At 41.5% G+C, this 21,325-nt stretch overlaps 1 protein-coding gene across 1 annotated transcript in view; it reads left to right on the top strand.

Moving 5' to 3' along the window:
- LOC120564602 (unconventional myosin-IXAa-like) overlaps nt 1–21,325 on the top strand; it is a 162,484-nt gene that overhangs the window by 13,870 nt on the left and 127,289 nt on the right.

The following is a 21,325-nucleotide window of genomic DNA, read 5'->3' as shown; positions in this document are numbered from 1 at the left end:
TGATTAGGTGGTGGAGACAGAGGAGGGAGGCAGAGCAGGTGCCGCCAGAGAGAAAACAATCAGCAACTCACATACACTGGCCTCTAAGTGGATTTGGTGGCTGGAAGGAAGGAGGGATGGAGGGGGGAGGGGAGACGGCGTCTGTGCTACATGTCTAGATTGCCGTGTGTGTGTGTGATTAGATGTGCCTTTTGTTTTCAAGATGTGTGTGTGTGTGTGTGTTGCCAGTTCTTCACCGTGATTTGTTTTTTGCCAACAATGTGTTGGACACATGTCTGTGTGTGTGTGTGTGTGTGTGTGTGTGTGTGTGTGCGGTGCGCGCAAGATGAAATGATCCATGTGGGGAAAACTGGGCCGTTCCACCGACAAATTAATAGGATACAGAAAAGAAACGGAGCATGTTGACAGTACAATTAAATGTAGTCTATTGAATTGATAACAAATGTGTGTAAGTGACAACGTTAACGGTAAAATACACTCAGTTGCCAGTTTATTAGGTACACATAGCTAACACTAATGCAATCTACAACAGTCCTATTATAAATCCTCCCTTCATGAATGTTATAATGTCAGTGTTTGCTCAAACAGTTTGAGAGGTTTTTCTATTATTTAGCCTACCCGCTTTGATATAAATGTTGTGGACAAAATAACAGCAACACCTGTCAGTACAGTGCAATACAGTTCAACAGCACCACAAACAAATTCCTCCAAAATGATCATACAGTTGTATTAGAATAAACTGCCATTTAAAGGTTTAATAATGTAACTTTTATGCACTGAAATGTCTAAAAACTGTTGTATATTGTGTTGAGTTGTATACTTACATTATCCAAAATGTTTTCAACAATGTTCAGACCCAGAGAAATCTGTCATTTAAAAAAAGGTAACGGTCAGTTACGTTTGGTTGCCTGTCAATGGCGTCTTATCCTTTTAGCATGTCAGCGTTGTGGTTGTCTGCCAGAAGCTGTAATGAATTGGCATTTCATCCAGTTTTAAGCCCCATTTTTTACAATGTTTTTAACTGTATATTTTAACTGGATGAAGGGTTTTAGTCATCGGCGTCTGGATCTAAAGTCATCAGGGAAACCAGCTAAGCAAACGTTAGCATGCAGCTGGCTCCCAGCCTCTTTGGGACGTCCTTTTGTCCGCTGAACAATATCGGAGAAACCGATTTTTAACATGAAACCGCTTCATTCAGTGTTTTTTTTCCGGTTTCAATCACCTGGTTCGTTTGTTTTGGGAAGGACCAATGAACAACGGAGGAATCCTAACTGGGAGAACTGACTGCTATGACGGCAGTGGTGGTGGAGGACAATAACTCTCATGATCCTATGCTCCTTCACAACGTCCCCAAACTTTCTTTTGTTATTGTTTTGATTGAGAGAACCCTCACGGCAGAAAATGACACATTGTGCTTTTAACTGTGACTTTAGAAGAGTTTTAGATAGATGCCCCTCGACCAAGTTTATACAGTCTACGCTCTCAAAGCATTGATACGTTGTGTGCCCGTGTGAGTTTTTGTCCGCACCATGCCTCACGCAGTGCATGCTGGGATAGGCGCTGCACCTAAACAGGAATAATGACATACAAGACGGATGTATATATGGCAGTATAGGAAACACTGTCTTGATGGTTTGCACATTTAAACAAAAGCATGAAGTAAAAACTGGACCTGATGGCTCCGTCTGTTGCTTGTTCATGTCTCTTGTTGATGTGACGTTTCATCACATTTTCATCACTAGTTGTTGCTGCAGCACATTGTGACTCATTTGGTGCACTCTGTGGCTGTATTTATCTTTTGTGTGTGTGTGTGTGTGTGTGTGTGTGTGTGTGTTTGTGTGTGTTAAGTGTTTGTGGTTCTTTAAAGGAAAGGTAGAGCGTCTGTCTTTCACACTCAACTCGTCTGATACAGTTGATACAGTAAGTAAATCTACTACCAGCGAATATCTAACTTAATGCAGTTATTCGTCACTTTTCTTTCCTTGCTCTCTCTAAAAACAGTAATGTGTTGTTGGAGTTCACACATCCACGTTAAAATATGTTTGTTTTTTTCTTGCATTTGATCACCTTTACTGACAGTAGACTTCCTCTTTCTTTATGCAGCTTGTTCCACATGCGCAAAGTTTGCCAGTTCACTGAGAGGCCCTCATGGCGAAGCAGACTTCCTCTCCATTACCCCATCCCGTCCCTACTTGATTTATTGATGAGAATGTTATCTTCTTTTCTGTTACCAGAGCGGATTCACACACATGTCTTTTGTATTATTCATCCCAGCGTGGTCATGTGTGTGAAAATGTAGCTATTGAGTATAGAGCTCTGTGTTTGTGTTAATGGCTGAGAAGACATGACACTGCGTTTGGATGATGATTGTGTGTGTGTGTGTGTGTGTGTGTGTGTGTGTGTGTGTGTGTGTGTGTGTGTGTGTGTGTGTGTGTGTGTGTGTGTGTGTGTGTGTGTGTGTGTGTGTGTGTGTGTGTGTGTGTGTGTGTGTGTGTGTGTGTGTGTGTGTGTGTGTGTGTGCGCTTTAGGTCCCACCCTGTTTTTTTTAAACGTGCCCTGAGGCTCGTTCTAGTGGGAGATGTGTTTGGCCTATCAGCTGCATTCTTGAGACTAAATGGAGTGTACCTAATCCACGTCATTGATACCCGCCCCACACACACACACACACTCACACACTCGTACAAAGCTTGCATCTTTCCTCAGGGCACTCTGAGCAGAAAGCAGACTGGTGGCCAACGGTCGTCTCTAAAAAAGCTTTGCTCTTTAAAATGTCATCATGAATGTGATGCGTCTAAATGTTAAGCAGAAATAGCTTTTGGCCATGAAGCCTTATTACTGCATTAAACATGTATTTGAGCATCTTTGACATCATCCAGCGGGATTTGGCAAGCACAGACGAAGAATTTGACACCACTTTCCTTTTTTTTTTGTGCCTTTCCATACTCCTTTTCACTTTGGCTATTTTACCCCCTATCCCTAGCTGACAGAAAACAGACATTTGGTCTACAGGCGACATGCAGGTTTTAAAAACACCCTTTGAGTTGTTTGGAGGATGAGCTGCAGTCTGAAGTTGAGTCGAGAGTGTATAGCTGTGAGTTTTTTACACACCGTCTCTGTTTTCTATGATATAAACTCAGAGGATTCATTTCCTCTGTATGATGGTCATATCTAACCTATGCAGGATTGGACTGGGAGGGCAGAGAGGGTGACTGAGCCAGGGCTGTTGCCATGGTTACCCCAGGACCAGGCATAATCATTGGGCCAGTTATCTGGTTTCAGGATAAGCAAAGTCAGATGTTCTTTAATGGTTTCTGTGGCTCAGTAGATGCTCATTTCACCTCAGTTGAGCTGCTTTAACAGCAGTTCTTTTGGGGCTGGGTATTGCCGATATGATACCAAAGTTTCTGTACCAATGCCACTCAAATTTTTTTCAGTTACATGAATTGAACCTTTTTTCCCTAAAAATTTTAAATTATTCCTTTTAGAAAAAGTAGCCAAACTATCACTCGTGAAACATCAAAGGAGCTGCAAAAGAACTTGGCAAAAATATAACTTAAATCATAAAGTCTTTTATCAAAGAATAAGTAAAAAAAAAAAGAAAAAGAAAAGAGTATGAATATGAAACAGCATTTGATGCCGGATCTTAATATTTGTTTCATTTGATGCCAAAAAGGTTTTGTCACACAGGCCTACAAATCTCAAAGTTACTGTGTCTTCAGAGGACATCATTTGAGAATATTGTGTATGTATGCTCATGCAGTTCTTTACATGAATCTTTTGGATGGACTCCCGCAAAACACATTTGAGGTTTGAGTGAGTAGCCAGCACTGCTGATCTTGTTGAGGTTAGACCTTGATTTATGACCCTGTTTGGAGTCATCTTTGCCAAAGAGCCTTTTGTGTCCTCCTCTTAGCCTTCAGGCTCAGAACAGAACACCGCCGCTGCAGCCGTCCGTCTCTTTTAGCGCCATTTTCCTCCCAGTTTTCAATGATAGGATGCAGTGGAGCGTTCAGTGCCAGAGGTCTTTACTTAATAACATAATCACTTGACCGCAGAGAGAAGATGAGCATCGCTATCAGCTCCAAATTCAGCTATAAGCTCCACTCCTGTTACCCTGAAACTGTAGTTGTTCAGGACATATTTGTTATTGAATTAACTTGAAGTATTAGGGACAGGTCATTTTCACTATTTCTTCCAGCTGAACAGTACTCTACTCTAAACAATGTGCTTTCTTGCCAAAATGTAATTGCATAATGACACTTGCTGCAAATGTATACACTGATATCGTTTCATTTAGGACAACGTGTCACTGGAAACTAGAGCTGAAACATTTAGTCAGTTAGTCAATGCACGGAAATTTAAGTTGAAATGCCTAAAAAAATCACTGGTTTCAGTCTTTCCAATGTAGATATTCATTGCTTTTCTTATTTGTCTATGATGGACTATAAAGCAGGTTGAACATGTCACCTTGGGCTCCAGGAACACTGAAGACATGAAAGGAGAGAGAGAGAGGGGGAATGACATGCAGCAAAGGGCCGCAGGTCGGAGTCGAACCCGCGGCCACTGCGTCGAGGAGTGAACCCTCTATATATGGGTGAGCTACCCAGGCGCCCCATTATTCAACATTTTATAGATCAGATGATGAGCCATTAATCCAGAAAATATTCTGCAGGTTAATTGATAAAGATTATAAACATAAGTAGCAGCCGCACTATTGACAACATGTACATGTGTCAGTTTTGGCCATCATGTCCATGATGTCGTTTGCAGGACTTCAGCAGCGCTGCGTTGAAGAATTAGGCCCAGATTTCTGCGATGGTCAACAGTGGTCAGGGAAAGTTGTTTATTTTGATGATGTAGTACGAGCACGTTATCTGCAGCTCTTCATCTAACATCTCACTGCTTTGTACTACATTTCCTGCAATATTTAAAACAGAACAGCGGACCAAATAGTGTGAGGTACTGTATGTCGGTATATCTTGTTTTTATTGATGAATAGCATCACTAAGGATTAAGGAAAGCTCCACTAACTTAGTAAACACCTTAAATTTCCTATAGTTGCTTCTGCAGGAAATGCTTGCTTGGAAACTGAAATGTTCTGGCCTGTAAAAAAAAAAAGGAAAAAAAAAAAGAAGAAGCAAAAGACAAATTGGGGGGTGGCTTTGGAAATGAGTATGTTTTGCCTGAGGGGTGGGGTTTTGTTTGGGTATTTTTTCTGAAACTATTTGGTAAGCTGTGGTCTTTCAGTGTGCTGATTATTTCCTGTACTGTACATTTCATGGCTGTGTTGTCTTTGACATCTGAAATAAAGCCTCAGTTTATGTTTCTCCCCAAAGGTAGTCTCATGTGGAGAAGGCCCGCGTGCTATAATGAAGGGTTGAACCAGTCGTGCAGCCTGCAGAGCCCGTTATTACCTGGCCTTGCACCACAGCCTCACTACTCAGATCTGCACTTGACAGTTGTCTCTTCTGCTTTTATTTTCTTTCCTCCCTCCCCCGTCTGTGTGACCTGCTCAGAGCACTGCAGCAGCAAAGACAACAATGCAGCTTGTAGAGGAGGCTTGTAGGTAATTTAGGCCATCCTGCACGTTCAGACTCTCAGGTTTCTCATAATTGAATGTCCAGTGCTCAGGCAGACCAGAGACAGTGGAGAATAAAAGGTAGGATGTGCTAATCTTTTGCTGGTCTGCGTATTTAAACTGGCCATCACAGGAAATGATTCATGTGGAGGAGGCCAAAGCAATGCAGAGAGCTCTGTGGCAGAAAACTCTGAGGTGGAAGTGAAAGCGACCACAGTGCCTTGTTTTCTCCTCGGGTCATGTTCCACCAGTACGAAAAGAGGACCTTGAAGCATCTTCCTCTTTCCCTAATTAGAGACTCGTTTCCTTTTGGATTTCAGGGTAAGAGGGAGGTGCGCTGATGCAGCCAAATGAAAACTGAGAACCAAGATAATCTAGAGAGAGAGAGAGAGAGAGAGAGAGAGAGAGAGAGAGAGAGAGAGAGAGAGAGAGAGAGAGATGAGCGGCTGCCAATGAATGTACGGCAGCAAAGCCCTTGCATTGTTACTGTGTCCAGCCTGGTTGGAACTGCTAAAATACAAGGTCTGGTACACACACAGCAGGTGGGGTCGAAGCACACAATACAGGCTTTTCCTCAGAAAACAAATGAAAATGTCAAACTGGCATTTCTTGGAAACTGTAGTACCAGTGGACCGTGTACAGTTATCAGTTTCTCTTAATGAAACACCGCATTTTTTTTGCAACTGTCCTGCAACAAGTGACTTTGTGTCCAGAGTCAGAGGTCCACCTTAGCGTTTGAGTGAAGTGTTTCCAAGTCTGTGAACAGAGCTTGTCAGAGCTCAAACATGTTATTTTTGTCCAGGGATCTCAGATTTGTGGATGACCCCCCTCGCCCCCCCTTCTCTCTTTTACAAACATGAACTCTGCCTCAGGTTGGATTAAGGCCCAGACGACAATAATATTAAACACTGGGCTTAGAAATTCCTTCAGCCCCCAAGTGAATGTATTGGACATGGGTCTTTCACCAGGCATATTTCACCTAATACATTTGTTTATCTGTATCTCTCTTGGTCCATCTTGCCCTGCAAAACATTTTGTAACCAACTTGTTTAGTAAAATGCTCTTTAAATTAATTAAAGCTGTATGTGGTGTTTCACTGAAGTCGGTGGTTTGCTAAGTGGGTCGACCTTATGGATCTCTGACCTTTTGTCTTCGCTCTTCCTCCCTCTGTTATTGCTGACCATGGAGAACATAACGTAGCCTCTTCCTGTCACTTGAATGACATCACTCCTTAACAACCATGTTGCCATGGTTGGTCTTGTGTCTCGGGAGTCCATGACCGGAGCCTCTTGTCTTCTTCATCAGTTGTTTCCAATCAAGGACACAACGTGCTTTCATATCCGTACCTCCACATGCCTAATGTACATCCTGCCATTTTACAGATTTCTTAATAGGATAATTGAAACATAATCATCATCAGCCAAAAATAAAGCGTCCATTATGGCATTTTTCCATTACATGGTACCTGCTCGACTCGCCTCGACTCTACTCGACTTGCACTGTGTGCGTTTTCCATTGCAGATTTTAGTACTGTCATCATTGCTGGTACCCCCCCAACCCCAAACAAACACAAACAAAAACACACACACACACACACACACACACACACACACACACACACACACACACACACACACACACACACACACACACACACACACACACACACACACACACACACACACACACACACACACACACACACACAAAACGTCGAAGGTGTGTTGTTGTTGCCACAGCCAGAAGACACATTTTGTTTCAAATGAAGCTGGAGGCAGCAAAAAAATAAAAAAAACACAGCTGGCTAAACTATTTCAAAATGGCGGGTTTGTTCAGGAGACCCCCCTCTGTCGCTTTCACATCACCTTTTGGTATCGCCTCAGCTCACTTGGAACCTCGACTGAGGTGGTACTAAAAAAAGGTACCTGTTAGCAGGTACCAGGTACTTTTTTTTTCATAATGGAAAACCAAAAAAGGCGAGTCGAGTAGGTACCATGTAATGGAAAAGTGTCCCTTTTAGATGTTGGTCTGCAATGGGTCATGAACTCTGGTCTCCTGTATGAAGCTCGGATGCTGTTACGTCCATCCACCTCCCTGACCTCCACCGCCACATAAAGGGCGCACTACTTCCTGTATTGGCTATTGTTTCATCTGTGTTGTGCTTCCCGCTGCATGTGTTTTCTTCACTGAACCCTCCTGCCTGTCATGTCATGTCTATGACATTGAGATGCCGTCTTATGCATAAAAGCTTTTCATCTTGATTTAAAGATTCATAGTACAAAGAGTAATAATTGACCTTGTTTGCAGTTGGAGGCGTCAACAGTTTTACCGACATCTCTTTAATAATGGCGGTCGATGAGCAAAAGGCTGTTTTTCTGCAGAGAATTGTTTTGTTTTGCAGTGGCCCGCAGAGACAAATTGGCATCAAGGCTTACTCGCTCTGCTCTTTCCAGCTCTCTTAATCAATATTTCAGTGTTAACGAGCTGAGAGGAATATACTATATATACAGCAGTTATTTAGTATACTATATAGCAGTTAGTTGCTATTGAAGCTCTTCTTATTTATGGAATGAATTCATCGTATTCATCAATCTAGTCTCTTTAGGGGAATTGTTGTTAGGATTGAAAAGATGAGTGTTGCAAGTCTTATTCTTTTAAGGTCCTAAAGATGATCAAAGGGAATAAAAGCCTGAGAAAGACTCCAGCAGACGATATGTCATTTTAGATTCCAGTGCTTCTTCAGAAATTTAAGAGCCATTGTCAAAGGCAGAGCTCAAAATTTGAACGCAAACATGCAGTTTGACATCCCCTGCTGATTGTCCAATACCATTCCTTGTTTAAAAGACATGCCACTGGTAATTCTTTTAGCACCCTTTTTCTGGCTGTGCGGCGACCAGTGTCGTGTTTCAGGCCACTTTCATATGAAGTGCTGCAGACCTCTACAGCTCAAAACCATTTGGCTCTGTCTGCAAGGACTGGAACTGCGTTTATATATATATATATATATATATATATATATATATATATATATATATATATACATATATATATATATATATTATATATATATATATATATATATATACATATATATATATATATATATATATATATACACACACACACACACACACACTCAAACGATCAAACATATGCACGTATTAGCTCCTGACCTGTTTTGTCCGTCCACAATCAAGGTGTGGCAGGCTGTTGACGTGAACCAAAAGTGACAGGCCTGCAGAGAGAAAGTAGCCAAGTGTCCAGAATAAACAATCACTTTACCTGTCACGCTGCTCTGTATACATGACTGTGTATTTCAAACTGCATTCAGCAAAAGTCACAAAAGCCTGTAGCATGGGGAGCAAAGTTTTGCATCTGCATCAAAAAGCATAATCCCATGTTGTCAATTCAAACGCATATTTGCATCCTGCCTGTCGTGACATGTTTGGTTCTTCCTGGTCCAGTGCTGTGAGGGCCATTATTAAGGCCAGACTTGCTTTGCTTTGATCTTCCCAAAACGCCACGGCCCCGCTATTCATTACAGCGCAGAAATTATGCATGAGGAAGTCCACAAACATTACTCAGCCTGAGCCCCTTTGGGTATGATTGGAAAGTAGCGGAAAGGGGGGAAAAAAGCTTTTTTAAATTAAGGGTTAAAAGAGGATTGCATCATTTTTGGGCATTTCATTGGTCCAGACATTTTACATCTCTGACCGTCAAAACCAGGGCAGCTTAGAGTGAGTATGCTGTATAAAATAAGCTTTGTTGTACTGTACATTCTCAAATATTCTTATATTTGCACGTGATTTGATGGAAATGTATCACATCGATGTCAAATAATTTAGCCTAACTTGCTCCATCCTCTAGAATTTTGGAGCTCTGCAGCAGAAATAAAAATCAGAGTTTATCACGGCATTGATTATTTGAAAATGAACAATGTGGACATCTAATGCACAAAACGGAGAGGCAGATATTGATCGTTGCAAGAGCATAGAGCTGCAGGACCAACGGGAAACAGAGGTGGGAACTGGAGGATCAATGAGGATGATGGAGCCATTAGTGACACTGTGACCCTGGGGGGTTCGATTGGTTTTGGTAGCATCATTTGCAAAGTAGGACTGTTGATGTTGGTTAACTGCGCAGCGGTTAGAGGGAAAGCTGCTGGTACGTCTGTGGTCGTTCTGTTGACATTTCAGACGCAGGTTTCCTCGCTCACGATGAAGCGGGCCTGTGCGTTATTAAGCGTGTCTGTTGTTGTTCCTGCCCGGCCTTTTAAATTCTCCTCTTTCATTTTCCACAGCTCTGCGGTGTCCAGTAGTTACTCAGCAATAGCTCCTCTGGATAGTGTTCAGCTGACCGCACCTTGAGAGCCAAAGCTGCGGGCAGATCACCTCTTATTCTGGAGCACATGGGTGGGGGTGTTTTCTGTTGGCCTTGCTCAGGTTGTGGGAGAGAAATGTAGGCCAAACTTGTCCTTGGCTCAGACTCACAACTACGTTTATTCTGCACAGTTACAGCAAGAGAGTTTGGGCGTAATTTAAGATTTTTTTCTTTTTATGGGGCTTTTTAGGCCTTAATTAGACAGGAGAGCTGAAGAGAGGAAAGGGGGAGAGAGACGGGGAATGGCATGCAGCAAAGGGCCGCATCTAACCTGCAGCCGCTGCGGCAAGGACTGAGCCTCTATACATGGGGTGCACGCTCAACCAGGTGAACTACGCTGGCACATCGAGTTTGGGTGTAATTTATATGAAAAGTTGGTATAAGTTTCACATTTTGAAACTAAGTCAGTTGTTTCAATTACAACATGTATCCCTGCACAGAATATTTGACCAACATATATTCAAGGTTATTGTTTTACATTTGTAGTTGCATTTATTGGTCCAGTAGACAAGGCATGATGGTTTTTAACCACGCTAGCGACGTGTTGTTCTGTCGGTCAGTCCACCACTTTGGTCTGGAACTGAAATATCTCAACAGCTCTTTGTGGCATTGACATTAAATTTCATATATTTGGTTTATTTCTAAATTCCTGCAAAACTGACACTCCCATCAGGCTTAGCTGCTGTGTTTAGTGCTAATGCTATGCATGCTAACCCATCTAAACTAAGGTGGCGAACATGATAAATAAGCTTGTTAGCATTGTCATTGTGAGCATGTTAGCATGCTGACATAAGCATTTAGCTCAAAGCACTGCTGTGCTTAAGTAAAGCCTCACAGAGCCATTAGCATGGTTAGTCTTGTCAGCAACATGACTCCTCTTTTGCATAAATATCTCTGGAAATCAGGAAACCAATTCAGAATGAATATTCGTCCTGTGCAATAACAACAATAAGTGAATCACAAAAACTGCTGAAACACAAACTTTGCTACACACTAAACACCTCTTTTACCTGCTCTACTCTTCCTGTGTAAAATAATTAATTAACCCTCAACCTATCAAACCTGTATCATTGGTTTTGTAGTTTTGACCTTAGTACTAGCAGTTTTGTTTAAGGAATACGCCACCGTTTGTTGAAATAGTGCTTATCACGGTCTACCCTGGCTGTAGATAGGTGGGCCAATGCATTTTTTGTCTCAGTGCAAGTAATTAGGTTGTTTTTGTCTTTTGTTGGCTCACTTTAACTCACAACATGCTAACCGGCAACACAGGATTCCATTCACTACGCTAAGCTAACTAGCGGGGGCGCTGCCGGTGTTGCATTGCCGTTTGCGTTGGCAAAAATGCATTGGCCCATATACAGCTAGGGGAGACCGTGATAAGCCCTATTTCAACAAACGGTGGCGTATCCCTTTAATGTACCAACCAATAAGTCTGTCTTATCACTCAAATACAAGATGCATCATCTGTTTTTTCATGTGGTCACATTAAATAACATGATGCACATAGAAGCAAACCACAGGCTGTCTGTCTCAGACTCACTTCCTGTCGGTCACGTTCATGCTCAGACAGAAGGCTCGCAGGACACACCCCACCACCATGCAGGCGAGGTCGACATTTTGTCTCTGCACACAGGCTCGGATCAATAACCACTCGCTGTTCATCACTTACAGAGTCATCTGTGTCGCCCGGGGGTTGGTTAGCTGCATCCTGAGCTAACTGAGAAAGAATAGAGCCACATAAAACTCTCTCTCTTTTGTTTGTGCAGTGCAGCTTGCTCACATTCATAAGCCGATATAAGAATTTATGATACACATAAAAATCTGTATATGACTAAATTCACATGATTTTTAGTATTCTATAAATAATACAGTTTTAGCACATAAGGGGTTGCAGTAACATTTTGGCCATGGCATTTATATCTCAAATGATAGAACTAATGATATAATGCATTTCATCATTAATAAAATTACAAAAGAAGCAAAAAAGAATCAAAACATTTAATTTGGTGCTGAAAGGGCATGCTTACATTTTAATTATACCTTCAGCTCTGTAAAACCCTGTGAAGAATGTTTTTTTTAAATAAGATATTTTGTTTTGAAAATGTTGCTTGCCCCTCTTTTGTTGACTCCATTTTATATGAAATAGACACACTCACAGAGAATTACCACCACTGTTTCCTACGTAGTGTCATGTCGTCTTTCAGCTCATTGTTTTGGTTTTAGGGCCCACAGATGTTTTAGGTTTTTCTGCTGTCCTCAAGTGGCCAAAAAAACCCCCCATCTGTGCTACTTTAACTGCTGCACGATCTGCAGCTGGTTATGTAGCATGAAAAGAAGGAATTGAAAGGGAAAGAGGGATTTGGGAAGTAGAAAAACACAATAATAAAAACTGTTAACTCCAAAACAACAAAAACAACCTATTTCTATTATGATCCTTGACAAAAACATAGCGTAACAGTATAGAGGAAGGATACCCGAACCGAGTTCGGACAGATATTTAGAAATGACGTTCGGGTTCGGGTCGGGCTCGGTCACATCAGCGCGATAAGGCATTGAACATTTTAAATTTAAAAAAGCTTATTATGTAGGTGCGTGCCTGTGTTAACGTGCGCTTGTTGCCCCGTGTGCGCTGATGCGCTCATCTGTTGACATTTCTGAATGCCTTCCTACAGTTGCTTAATAAAAGCGGGCTTTTCACACAAACAAACACATGTGTCATTAGTATGAGGAAAAAAACCAAGATTTTAACTGTGTCGGGCTCGGGTCGGGCTCCGACACAAATATCTTAATGCCTGTCGGATGTGGGCCGGGCTTGGACAGAAAAATGCGTCCTGATCCGCACTCTATAACAGTAGTGCAACATTCTACACAGAAAACACAGTAATATCACATTGAGAGGATAAAAGATGCACAAGGCACTAATTTATTTCGATCAGCCTGTAACCACGGCAACAGAGATGCTCAGATGATGTCTGATTGTAGTTAAGAGGGGGTCTTCAATCAATACAGCTCCCCACAGTGGTCTTTTTCTGACATTGATGCTCCATTTGTGTGCGTGTGCGTGTGCGTGATAGTACATTGAGGAGATGTCATTCCCCATGGGGGAATGTAATAGTGCAGAGGATGGGGAAGTGGCTCTTCTCTACTTCCTCTTCCTGTTTCCTCTTCTTCTTCACCCTCACCTCTTCTTCTCCTTTTATTTTGTCATTGTATCCCCTCTTATACAAATTGCTCAAAATACTTACAACTAGAAGAGAAGAAGCACTACAGCTAAAGGTATTGCAGCCTCTAACCAAGCTGAGTTGTAGAGTATGATGGGAAAGAAATCTGAAAAAACTGCTGCCCTGAGTGTTGTGCTAGCATCTTTGTCAGTGCAGAAGCACATGCATTTTTTTTTTCTTTTACACACACACGCACACACACACACACACACACACACACACACACACACACACACACACACACACACACACACACACACACACACACACACACACACACAGCGTCACACTGAATGACTCGGCACTCTGTCTCTGTGCATGAGTTTCTGGCAGATGTTTGTGACTGTGTGGGCTCAGTTCCTGTAGCACTGCTGAAATTCACACACACACACACCACACACACACACACACACACACACACACACACACACACACACACACACACACACACACACACACACACACACACACACACACACACACAGGGCACACACAAGGCATTTACTATTTAGCTTCTTTTTTTACCTTTTCAGGGAAAATTGCCTGAACACATTCTGTGTTTTCCAGTAACACATTCACACTGGCAGTAGTAAATGCTGCAGTAGAAGCACCATCTTAATGGCTCAGTGTGTTTTAAACAAACTAGGTTGTCCGACCCCACGTCTGAAGGTAAAACCTGTTTTGAGGGTAAAAAAGCCATCATAGAGTCATCACAGTGAGGGGTGGGATGCAATGAATTGAACAAATGGAGATAACAGCATCCACTTTCAGACAATCTCTCTTCAAAGACAATCATGATGTTGTACTCGGTCATACACCTGAAAAGTAACGGATATAGTTCAAGTCAAGTTCAAATCCTGCATGCATCCTGCACCCAGTGAATGGGATTGTCAATTTCTGAAAATTTGGAAAACGCCCCCCTTATGCCAACATCAGAAAGGTTTAGTGGGGTGGGTGGAGTTGTTTTAGATGCTGTTCGATGATCCGATAAGCACTTTTGTTTAAAGCACACTGAGGCTCTTATATAAGCAAATCTACTGGAACAGTTTTGGGCCGGATTGTGTATGTTGCTAAAGGGCACTTGTAGATATCAATGGAGAGGGGAAAAACTAACCCTAACCCAATGAGAATAAATGTTCTACAAAAGGTTTCAAGAGCCCAATAAGTCAGAGAACCTTCTAAACCTACTGTACAGATACGGCTGCTTTATTTTTGTTTTTAATTTCGAAAATCCCGGAATATGTTAGGATTGAAAAATACTGTACACAAATGAGACAAATGAGTCAAAACTCCAGGTGAATTCTAGGCTTCCACGATGCCAGCTGCATGCAAATCACACACACATCTTTCTTAGTTTTGAATCCACATGTGTGACCACAAGGTGTGGCGTTCGTCTGAGCTGATGCTTTGTGTGTGTGTGTGTGTGTGTGTGTGTGTGTGTGTGTGTGTGTGTGTGTGTGTGTGTGTGTGTGTGTGTGTGTGTGTGTGTGTGTGTGTGTGTGTGTGTGTGTGTGTGTGTGTGTGTGTGTGTGTGAGAGAGATAGAAGTAAGCTCCACTAGCTACTGTAGATCAGCAGCAGCCACTAGTGAGGAGTAAACCCACGGGGAGTTTGACATATGCCTGTAATCCTTAAATGATCTTCACTGATGAGTGATCAGGGGCGGTAGCGAGTGTATGTGGAGGTACACAAGAATAACTCTGTGTTAGTCACAGCTCAAATTAACCGTGTAACTACTAATGAAATCATCAGTAGTACAGTACAACCCTCAGTTTTTGCGACTGGGGAGGAAAACACCCATTCTGTGTCGAGAGATTTAAAGTTAAGTGAACTTGTGTGTGTTTATGTGTGTATGTGAGCAGTGTTGTGTATGTGAGCAGGAATGCTGAAGTTTGCCGTTTATTGCTGTTATGCTGGTGAGAACCGACTGTGGGAGAGGAGGGGGTGTTACTGTTTACCAGCCAGACTCTTGAAGACCTGCAGGACAAGTTGGGCTTCTCATCTGTATTTAATATCTTGGATGTGTGCCTGGCTCTGGCAGCTTTCCCTACTTTTTTATATGATCCTAAAGACTCCCCGTCTCCTCTAATGCATTTGTTATAGACGCGGGGTAATTTACTGCATGTTTGCTGCACTGCTGCTGTAAGATATCAGTTTTTATTGTCTTTCTTTGCCAAAGAACGATCTGGAGATGTACAAATGTAGGAGTATTAAAGATGACAAACACACCTCTTCATCAGAGAGAAAAGGGTCTGTACACAATCAGTGGATAGAAGAGAACTTTGCGAGTCACTAAAATGCAAGTCTTAAGTCTTTTATAAAAGCATAAACAAGACTAAAAGTCCATTTATCACAATCCTGTTAGCCTAGTTTCCACCTCATCTAAAGAATTGGTGCGCTCTGACTGTGTGGATGAAGATGTACACAAGTTGTAACATTTATTGATGCTGACTGCAAATGCTGCCTGATAGTTCCTGAACAAATAAAGAAAAACATAAATGCATTTAATGCACTTCTAATACAGCATCTAATGGACAAATGCAACCACAATGTAGACTTGCAGGCTTTGTTGGGGAGAGACGGCAATTCTGGGAAGTTGTAGTTAAAGTGATGGTTCGGAGTAATTTCACCCTAGGGTCCTTTGCACCATGACCTCGAGCCAAACAGCTTTTTTCACCTGGGTCTAACATTGGGAGAGTTAGCGTAGAGTAGCGTTATCAGCTGAATAGCTTAGCGCAGGGGCTAATGGACCCACGTTTGTATCTCGGAAATGACCCCACTAATAATGCCCGAAATGATACCAAACGTCTACACTAGTACAAATAGGTTATGCAAAAATTTTATATTAAAATTTTTTTTAAAAAAATTTTTTTTTTTTTTTTTTTTTTTGCTGTTTTTTTTGCTGCTGTAAGACGAGTGCTTAGGGCCGTCTACAAATTACAACACCGAAAAGAGATGCAACAAAAATATTTATTAATTTAACTTATTTTTTAAAGTAAGTGCTGTAGTATAACTAGCAGGAGACAATAATTGAGGTAAGTTTGGAGACATTACCTTATTTAATCATTAAATTAATAAATATTTTTGTTGTATCTCTTTTCAGTGTAGTAATTTGTAGACGGCCCTAAGCACTCGTCTAACTGCAGGTAGCAGCAGCAGCAACAGAGAGCAGAAGAGAGCAGGCAAGTGTTCATAAACTTCTGGTGTACTTACAAACTTTCCAATCCATCGTTTTATGAGTGCATAACCTATTTGTACTAGTGTAGAAGTTTGGTATCATTTCGGGCATTATTAGTGGGGTCATTTACGAGATACAAACGTGGGTCCATTAGCCCCTGCGCTAAGCTATTCAGCTGATAACGCTACTCTACGCTAACTCTCCCAATGTTAGACCCATGTGAAAAAAGCTTCTGGGGGGGGTGTTTGGCTCGAGGTCATGGTGCAAAGGACCCTAGGGTGAAATTACTCCGAACCATCACTTTAATGAATTACCCTTTCAGATCAAATTTCAGAGCATCAAATGCATCTTTACAGTATAAATAAAATAAGTAAGTAAGTAAAATTTCTCTGTCTGACTCTTTCTCTTTAAATATTAATGCCTACACGGAAGGAGCTCTGTTTTCTAACATTAGCACCTGAGTGATGGCTCTGAATGGGCGTGACCCGGGGCTGAACCTGTCCTCCAGTCAAATGACTGGCACGCTCTCATTAAGACGTCCTCTACTCTTTCACTCTCTCTCCAATTTAAAGCACGAGCTCATTCCTCCACCACGTCAGCTTGCGGCCTTATCTCCACATGCTGTCAGCACTGCAAATTCAACCGTATCAAAACAAGACGTAACAGGCGTTTAGCCTCCTCTACTTCGCCACCTCTTTTGTTCATCTTCTTTCCACAGCTTTCTCTCTCTTCTCACCTCATCTTATCTCCTCTCTTCCTCGCTGAGCCTGACTTATATCACTTTCCGTCTTCATCCATCATCCTCAAACTCTGTCGCTTCAAATGCTGAACATTCAGTATTAAGGTCACGTCGGCCCATTGTACTTGGTGTCTAATAGCCGTCCAGTTCCTGCCTGAATGACCTCACCGCATGCAGCAATTCGGCGGCCAACTTCGTAGCTCCACATGTGATTTGTCAGAGCCTCAGCTGGTATAAAACCTTTGCTCCTCACTCGTAACTTTGCCCCTAAAAGACCATCCATCAGTCCCCAGCCCTGATCCTTCATACGGTGCAACACAGCCTTCCAGCTACTCCTGATGTCTCCTGCTGTCCAGCTCGCTGGTTCATAAAGTCTCAACAGACAGTCCAGTGATTTGCCGCGCTGCTGCAGCGGAGGACGGAGGGGGCCATACTGTAGCTTTCGAGGCAACAAGGCAGGCAAGGGAAGAATTAAACTTGCTGTATATTTGGTTTTTTTTGGGAAAAAACATCATTACCCGAAGTAGGGATTTAGATTGCCCTCCTATCCTTTAAACTGGTAATCCACAGTATCCTTTTATTTTGGTGACATCTGTGGTGTTTATGAATGGTATTTCTCTGAGATAATTTGTGTATCATGGTGACTTACTGTACGGTAATGTCTTTTTCTTAGTTTTATGTTGATATTTTTTCTACCAAGGTATTTTTCTGTTCATTACAAACAAATTACTTTTGCTTCTGCTGGAAATATAATAAACCATATTACCTTCTGTCCAAAACAGATTTGTCCAGGAAAGGAAAACCTACCAGAAACCTGCTGTTTACACAGTGTACTACTCTATATCAATCTGTGATAGGAAAAAGGCTATATAGCCACATTGTGTCATGGTGGATTTCACATGTTTTATTTGTACAGAATTGTAAGTGTCCTGGCAGTTCAGAACCAACATTAACTACAAAATGTAAAGTAGGTCTGCATAATTTTGTTGATCCAAGCTCATTTTTTAGGGAAGATTTGCTTAGACCAACTGTGAATTATAATTTTAGATATTTTGTAATTCTTACATTTTATCCCCCGGGTTAGAGTTATATTTGAAAATGCATAATAAACAGTTATTAATAAACATTATTCTTAGGTATTTTTGATAGTGTCTGGTCCAGTGGGAAGAAATATAGACGGTTGGTACTTACTTAAACCCACACTCTCACTCACAGACTGTCCACTCTCTCCCATGCTACTGTATCTGTCATCCGTTCTTGTGAAAGCAGCCTGTCTTTCCCTAGCGGCTAACGTTTTAGCGGTGACACGAGGACGACAGTCATAAGTCACTAACTTCCAGCTTAATGACTCACTGAGTTAGACTGACAGCTGAGACCAGCCAGCTCCAGAGAAGTGATAAGGATGAGCCAACTGCAGAGCTGAATGAAGGCTAGAACAGCTGGTTTCAGTAACTGTATATTTATATCAAACCAAAAAAGGCCAGCTGGTGGAATGTGGATACACAGAGCGTTTAGAAAGTGATGATGTAAGCCAGCTCAGACACAAGACGGGACTGTGGCGCCTTATTGAGATCAGTTCAGTACTAACCAAGCTATCAAAATGCTAGAGGCTAATATTGCTCATACATAGCATCTATGGGTGTGTCCCCTTTTGTTTGCCCAATGCATGTGGGTAACACGATACACAGTCCTGCCCATGGTCTTACAGTATTCCACTGATCTACCACTGTGGTGGTAAAGTGGCAAAAAATGCATCAATGCGGCAACAAATGCAGGAAAGAAGACTGTAAGCTAGTTATCATGGATGTAAACAAAGCTTGATTTAAAATACTTTTAAAATTGGCATTAAAAACATGTTTGTTAGACCTTAAGCATACACACAATGTGTTTTGGTGATAGTAAACATGACTTTTCTTAGTTTACAAGAAAACTCCATAATGCATCTTTAATTTACTGTTGAGCTGATGTTATGGATTTCACTCTTTTTACTTTTACTTTTGTGGACTGTGGGTTACTGTGGCACGGTCGCTAGGCTGTGTCTGTTCCACCTCTTACATGTTGTCTGTGATGCACAATTTGGTTGTTTGCCACCTGAAAGAGCAGGAAGAAGAAAAATAAGAAGAAATGTTCCTGTTGTTTTGATGTTTCAACGTGGGCGGAGATCTCAACAAAAAGTGTGGATGCACTCGTAGTGTGAATTCTCAATTCACTTTAGTTTATTTCTTTTGTTAATCAATCAATCCAGTGTCTCACACTACTGATCCCATTTTGATCTGCAGTCTGGGAACACAGATTTGCCCGAGTAGCTTTCCTTCAGTGTCCGTTTGTTCATTTGTTTGGTTCTTATTTGTACGAGCCCCAGAAATATCAAAAAGGACCCCACCAGACAGCACAAACGGACCATGAATACTGTAGAATGTATTTACATTTCTGCATAATAGACTTTTTTTGTGAAAAAATGTTTTTATTCAACACACATGCACAACCAGCAGTATGTTACAGGTAACAGAACATACATATAACACCCCCCCCCCTCCCTTCCCATTGCATAATAGACTTGAAACTCTGACCTGTTACTCTTTTGAACAGCTCGTTGGCGTCTCAAGTGACTGCATTTGGGGGGGGGGGGAATCTTGTTTTGAATCTTGTGTACTCTCTCTCATTTCTGTCCGTTTCTCAGCTCTGTCGTCTCTGCCTCTGCTCCGTCTTTCCTCCCTTACAGTTCACCTCTTTGTTTCTTACAGACACCCAGCTGGTTATTTCCTCCCTCTCTCTCTCTCTGTCTCTGTCTGGTGGCGGGTTGCTGCAGACTGCTGTAGGTGGTCAGGATCACTCCAGACGGCAGGAGGGAGAGGAGGGTCTGTCTGGGGCGCTCAAGGGACGACTGGCTGGCTCATCCTCTCCTTCCTCTTCCTGTATCTATCTGTCTAGCGCATGCACTTAGCTGAGAGAGCCATTGAAGGAAATTAAAAATCATCCAGGGGAGGGAATTTAGAGAGCCTAAAAGGGCAGTGGTACATGTTCTCATCTAAATAATAACCGTGGTTTTGTCAGAAATTGTGTAAAATTGTTTGTTGTTTAAATGGCAGCATCGTCATTTGGAATGCCTTGTCCTGCCTTTGCATTATGATTCCCAATAAACAGCCAAAGAGATGATGAAGTGCAGGGATCGGTAAATTAAACAAGCAAGAGCAACTGGCAGAGATCAGTAAAGCTTTCACGGCTGTGGTCTTTTTTTTTTGGCCTACATTTAAATTGAGGTCTTGTTTCTACATTTTGGTTTTCTGGTATTTTGTATTTCTATAGAGACTGGAGTCCAGAAAAACTAAATTGTCACTCTTGTAGATTTTCTGCATTTACTTATAATCTTAGAAAATATAATAATAAGCTTCAATTCCCAGATTTGGCAAACAATATTAAAACCATCTGACAATGCGATGTCAGAGTAATAGATAATGATGATATTCCTATCAGCAAATAATAATAATTGAATTAAGAAAACCCTGCTAGTGTCTCCATTACCCGCTGTTCTTTGATTGACATTACTTATATATTTGTGCGGGTATGCAGATTTAGTTTTGACACAAAACTCTATAATATATAATTGTTTTGTGATACAAGAGACCTAATTAAATTAGACTTTAAAGAATTTCATCCAAAAAAGTACTTTAAATAAGTAAATTAAAATCATGTTTGGAACTCTTAATGCTGCAAACATTACTCTGACTCATCTGAATAATTAGCTTGTAAAATAATTGCTTATATTGAACTTTGGTCTGATTTGGCAGTATTTGTATTAAGCAACTGAATAACACTTTTTTCTTAGCTACCATACAGTTCAGTACAACTAATACATTTTTAGCATCAATTTAATAACACCAAACGTCAATTTAAACATATAAGTATAATATAGTTATCGTATAGTTGTAGTAGTTGATCTCTGTCCCATAATCATCAGCATATTTATCATCATTTACAGTTTATATATATATATATTTTTTCAACATCACGTTTGAGGCTTTGTAATCTATGACAATGGACTGTGTGTGTGTGTGTGTGTGTGTGTGTGTGTGTGTGTGTGTGTGTGTGTGTGTGTGTGTGTGTTTGTGTGAGAGAGAAAATTGAGTGCTCTGTTCACTATCAACAGAGAAGTGGTGAATTAAACCATTGTGCTCTCATTACAGCCACTTTTGTGTGGAAGGTGGCAGCTGTTAATCTTGGCACACGGCT

Source organism: Perca fluviatilis, chromosome 8 (genome assembly GCF_010015445.1).
Source record: "Perca fluviatilis chromosome 8, GENO_Pfluv_1.0, whole genome shotgun sequence".
NCBI lineage: Eukaryota > Metazoa > Chordata > Actinopteri > Perciformes > Percidae > Perca > Perca fluviatilis.
Note: the sequence above shows the minus strand (reverse complement) of the source record. Positions and strands in the feature narration are given on the sequence as shown.